This window comes from Microtus pennsylvanicus, chromosome X (assembly GCF_037038515.1).
Source record: "Microtus pennsylvanicus isolate mMicPen1 chromosome X, mMicPen1.hap1, whole genome shotgun sequence".
In the NCBI taxonomy this organism is placed as follows: Eukaryota; Metazoa; Chordata; class Mammalia; order Rodentia; family Cricetidae; genus Microtus; species Microtus pennsylvanicus.
Window position 1 is genome coordinate 65,224,095 of NC_134601.1, and position 6,000 is coordinate 65,230,094.

Genomic DNA, 6,000 nt, shown 5'->3' on the forward strand with positions numbered 1-6,000 from the left:
TGGTCGGGTGAGTTAATCCTTTTCAATTATTAAATTATATCTGTTTTTTTTCTGCTGGTCTACTTAATTCTAGCTTATTGGTAAAATATACCCTCACTCTCTTTTAGGGTCCAAGGTCACTGATGAGAAAGTCACAGCTTTTTGAATAAAACACATCATACTGGATGTGCTAGCACCTCAAGTGGATGGAGGTGAGTGGCCATCTTTTCAATACGTGGTCTTGGGATTTCCGGCTATCGATGTATACAAATGAGGCTTTTTCCCTCCCTTTTTCCACGCACACGAAAAATCAATTCCATGGTTCCTTTAAAGGAAGTCATCGTATATCAATTCATCTCATACCTGCAGTAGTATTAGAAAGCCCAAGAGGCAGGAGGACTTTGGTGGCTCTGAGAGTAGAGAATCAACATTAGAGACAGGCATTGGCCTACCATGACACAGCAGAATACTGTTGTTCAGCGACCTGTATTCCTAAGAGTGGATTTACACTTTCTATTTGTGGTTATCAGTATGATTTTGGTTTTACTTTTTGATTCAGTGTTTCATTATGTAGGCCAGACTAGTCCGGAATGTGCCTTCCCTTGCCCATGCCTGCCAACAGGGTGGGCCACAGTAGCAGTTTCTGGTGCTGTTATAAAACACTCCAACACAAAATCAGCTTAGAGAAGAAAGGGTTTATTTGCACAGGCTTCCAAATCACAGTTCATCACTGGGGAAATGCAGGCAAGAACTCAAGGCAGGAACCTCAAGGAGGGAAGCCTGGAAGGAAGAGCACAGTTTCTTTGTCCCTTCTCTGGCTTGCTCATAGGCTCATGCTTCCCTGGGACTTTTATCTAACCCAGAGCCTCCTCCCTAGGAATGGTATTGCCTACTGTGGTCGGGACCTCTTATGTGAGTTAATAATCAAGGAAACCACACACAGATCTGCTTAAAGACCAACCTCCTAATCTGATGTAGGCAGTTTCTCATTAGATGATTCCCTCTCAGTAGACACTGCGATAGGTCAACAAATATCTAGGACTGCCACCATGTCTGTGAGGCGTCCATTTCTGGAGGGAGCTTTTATAAAATGAACAATATACAACATGAAGAACTTGATGCTCTCTGCAACCTTGACGGAGGTGTCTACTTCAGAGAAGAACTTCTTAGGGAAGCCTCATCAAGGTGTAGTGTGCGCATGCTCTTCCCAATGGTTACTCCATTGAGATAAAGACAGGAGTGAAGGATGCAAGACACTAACGTTTCATTTTACCCTAGAAGTCTAAGAAATGATTCCTCAGCACAAACTACACACACACACACACACACACACACACACACACACACACACGACATGGTCTTACAGGAAAGCCATGTGAACCACTGTTGTATGAATTATGCTCGTCGCAGGATTTTGAAATGGACATTGGTAAAGAGTAATGGTAAAAGGTAAGGAAATCTCAATAAACCATGGATTCAGTAATAAGGAATGCCTTGATTGGCTCAGTTTTGACACATGTACTCAAAGTAGTAACAAAAGAATCAACCAGCTGCATGGCATTTGTGAATATTCTGTCTTTTTTTTTTTGCAACTTTTCTGTTAAATAAAAATCTCTAAAATTAAAAAAAAAAAATCTTAAAAGGAAGTGGCCTTATGGTGGTTAGAGGCTCTGAATGCAGGGTATGTGACACACTGAAGATTATGGATGGCTCAAATGTGAGGTTTAAGGTGTCTGGTTTGTCCCCCACTAGGGAATATGCTGTCTTAGTTTTAAATTGTAATCACTGTGTTCAAAGTCAAGTTGAAAAGATTTATTTAAGTTTACAGTTGTAGTCTTCTGTGAAAGGAACTCAAGGAAGGAATCTTGAAGCAGGAATCAAAGCAGAGGTGTAGCAGAATAATACAAACCCAGAGACAAGTATTGGGGTACAAGCTGAAGATCTGAAAAGCAAAGCAGCAAACCACTAGAGAGACCTCTTACACTACCAAGTGTTCAGACTCAAAGGGCGGGGTCCTGACTCCACGAATCCTCAGACTCCACACTCTAGTGAGTGCCTGTCTCTTCTCCTTTATATTCCTCTCTCTGCTCAGCATATTGCTCTTGTTTCTAACTCCCTCTTGCTGGGATTAAAAGTGTGTGACTCCCAAACACTGAGATTAAAGGTGTAAACCAACACCACCTGTGTCTGTTTCTGTACTAATTTTGTATATTCCAGGATAGCCTGGAGCTCACAGAAATTTGCCTGCCTCTGTCTTCCCAGTTCTAGGATTATAGGTGTGTGCCACCCCACCCCCCACCCTGTCCCGTATAGCTGAGGAGTGTGGCTGCTTTGCCCGCTGATCTTCAGGCAAGCTTTATTCATTTAAACACAAATATACCAGTATACAGAGGCCATGGCGGGGATGCTGCTTACTGGCTTGCTTTCCATGGCTTACTCAACTTCCCTGTTTTACACCCTACCTCCATCTGCCTGCTGAAGTCTCTTTATACAAGGCTTGGTGCCGGTGTCATTAGACCCTCACCTGAGATTCCAGTCTCTCCTTGAAGCATCTCCTTTTCAGCTGTGTGAGATTCTGTCCCAGTTACATGTGGTTCTATAGCCTCTTTAGACTCTAGAGTACCGAGAGTGTGGAAGGTCCATTGACAGGGCAGGCACTTCCATCTATCCAGCTACAGAGAAGGACTCCTTCTTCCATGCCACATTCAGTCGCTGCTCTGCACCTGTAAGTAATCCCTCATCTGTTAGCTGTAAGTTTTAACCTCTTTGGCTCACCAAGTTGGGTTTTGGTGGAATAATACCTTTGTCTGTTGGAGGCCTAGCTGATTTGGGAAACACTTAACTCTCAGGGTCTAAGTCAATGTTTTCAGACTATACCCACCTTCTTTTTAGTACATCCACTTTTTTAAAAAAAACTACATTTCTGATTATCTTGTATCCCAGCTACACACTTCATCCTAGATCTGAGGGGATAGCTCAGTTAGCAAGGTGCTTGCTTTGCTAGCACGAGGACACAAATTCAACCGCCAGAATCTAAATAAAACCTGTTCTGTTAGCCTGTACTTGAAATCCCAGCACAAAACTGTGCAGACATAATGTTTCTGGGGTTTACTGATGAGAAGGCTTACCCTATTTTGTGAGCTTCAGGCCAATGAAAGACTGTGTCTCAGAAAAAAAAAAAAGAGGACCGCACCTGAGAAAACACACCCAAAGCTGTCCTTAGGCATCTACCACAAGTGTGCACAGATACCCAGACCCACACCAACCCACCGACCCCCCCCCACACCCAATCAAATACACACCTACATTTGATAACCTGGTGTGGAGATTCTCTTTCCTGGATACCCTGTGAAATCATACTATGAGCTTACATACCACACACACCACTACAACCTGACAACACCCTCTGCCCCCACACACAGAGGGATGGAGAGAGAGAGAGAGAGAGAGAGAGAGAGAGAGAGAGAGAGATATTTCCCTCCCCCTCCCCCCAATTAAGTCTCCCCCAAGCCCGAAAAGCAATCAGGGTTCCCTGTCCTGTGGGAAGTCCAAGGAACCCCCACCTCCATCCAGGTCTAGTAAGTTGAGCATCCAAACTGCCTAGGCTCCCACAAAGCCTGTACGTGCAGTAGGATCAGAAACCCATTGCCATTGTTCTTGAGTTCTCAGTAGTCCTCATTGTCCGCCATGTTCAGAGAGTCCGGTTTTATCCCAGGCTTTTCCAGACCCAGGCCAGCTGGCCCTGGTGAGTTCCCAATAGAACATCCCCATTGTCTCAGTGTGTGGGTGCATCCCTCGCGGTCCTGAGTTCCATGCTCGTGCTCTCTCTCCTTCTGCTCCTGATTTGGACCTTGAGATTTCAGTCCTGTGCAACAATTTGTGTCTCTGTCTCCTTTCATTGATTGCTGAAGGTTAATATTCAGGAGGATGCCTATATGTTTTTCTTTGGGTTCTCCTTATTTAGCTTCCCTAGGATCACTAATTATAAGCTCATTGTCCTTGGTTTATGGCTAGAAACCAAATATGAGTGAGTACATCCCATGTTCCTCTTTTTGTGTCTGGCTTACCTCACTCAGGATAGTGTTTTCTATTTCCATCCATTTGTATGCAAAATTCAAGAAGTCCTTGTTTTTTATTGCTGAGTAGTACTCTAATATGTATAAATTCCATACTTTCTTCATCCATTCTTCCATTGAAGGGCATCTAGGTTGTTTCCAGGTTCTGGCTATCACAAACAATGCTGCTATGAACATTGTAGAGCATATACTTTTGTTGTATGATAAAGCCTCTCTTGGGTATATTCCCAAGAGTGGTATTGCTGGGTCCAGGGGTAAGTTGATCTCGAATTTCCTGAGAAACCGCCATACTGCCTTCCAAAGTGGTTGCACAAGTTTGCATTCCCACCAGCAATGGATGAGTGTACCCCTTTCTCCACAACCTCTCCAACAAAGGCTATCATTGGTGTTTTTGAATTTAGCCATTCTGACCGGTGTAAGATGGTATCTTAAAGTTGTCTTGATTTGCATTTCCCTGATCGCTAAGGAAGTTGAGCATGACCTTAAGTGTCTTTTGGCCATTTGAAGTTCTTCTGTTGAGAATTCTCTGTTCAGCTCAATGCCCCATTTTATAATTGGGTTGATTAGCCTTTATGGTCTAGTTTCTTGAGTTTTTTATATATTTTGGAGATCAGACCTTTGTCAGTTGCAGGGTTGGTGAAGATCTTCTCCCAGTTGGTGGGTTGCCTTTGTGTCTTAGCGACAGTGTCCTTTGCTTTACAGAAGCTTCTCAGTCTCAGGAGGTCCCATTTATTCAATGAGGTCCTTAATGTTTGTGCTGCTGGGGTTATACGTAAGAAGTGGTCTCCTGTGCCCATGTGTTGTAGAGTACTTCCCACTTTCTCTTCTATCAGGTTCACTGTGTTCAGACTGATATTGAGGTCTTTAATCCATTTGGACTTGAGTTTTGTGCATGGTGATAGATATGGATCTATTTTCATTCTTCTACAGGTTGACATCCAGTTTTGCCAGCACAATTTGTTGAAGATGCTCTCTTTTTTCCATTGTATACTTTTAGCTCCTTTATCGAAAATCAGGTGTTCATAGGTTTGTGGGTTAATGTCAGGGTCTTCTATTCGATTCCATTGGTCGACTTCTCTGTTTTTATGCCAATACCAAGCTGTTTTCAATACTGTAGCTCTGTAGTAGAGTTTGAAGTCAGGGATGGTAATGCCTCCAGACGATCCTTTGTTGTATAAGATTGTTTTGGCTATCCTGGGTTTTTTGTTTTTCCATATAAAGTTGATTATTGTCTTCTTCAGATCTGTGAAGAATTTTGATGGGATTTTGATGGGGATTGCATTGAATCTATAGATTGCTTTTGGTAAAATTGCCATTTTTACTATGTTGATCCTCCCAATCCAAGAGCAAGGAAGATCTTTCCATTTTCTGGTGTCCTCTTCAATTTCTTTCTTCAAAGACTTAAAGTTTTTGTCAAATAGATCTTTCACATCCTTGGTCAGAGTTACCCCAAGATATTTTATGCTATTTGTGGCTATCGTGAAAGGTGATGCTTCTCTAATTTCCCTCTCTGTTTCCTTATCCTTTGTGTATAGGAAGGCCACTGATTTTTTGGAGTTGATCTTGTATCCTGCCACATTACTAAAGGTGTTTATCAGCTGTAGGAGTTCTTTGGTAGAGTTTTTGGGGTCGCTTATGTATACTATCATATCATCTGCAAATAACGAGAGCTTAACTTCTTCTTTTCCGATACGAATCCCCTTGACCCCTTTATGTTGTCTTATTGCTATTGCTAGAACTTCAAGCACTATATTGAAGAGGTATGGAGAGAGTGGACAGCCTTGTCGTGTTCCTGATTTTAGTGGGATGGCTTTGAGTTTTTCTCCATTTAATTTAATGTTAGCTGACGGCTTCCTGTAAATAGCTTTTATTATATTTAGGTATGACCCTTGTATCCCTAATCTCTCCAATGCTTTTCTCATAAAGGGGTGTTGAATTTTGTCAA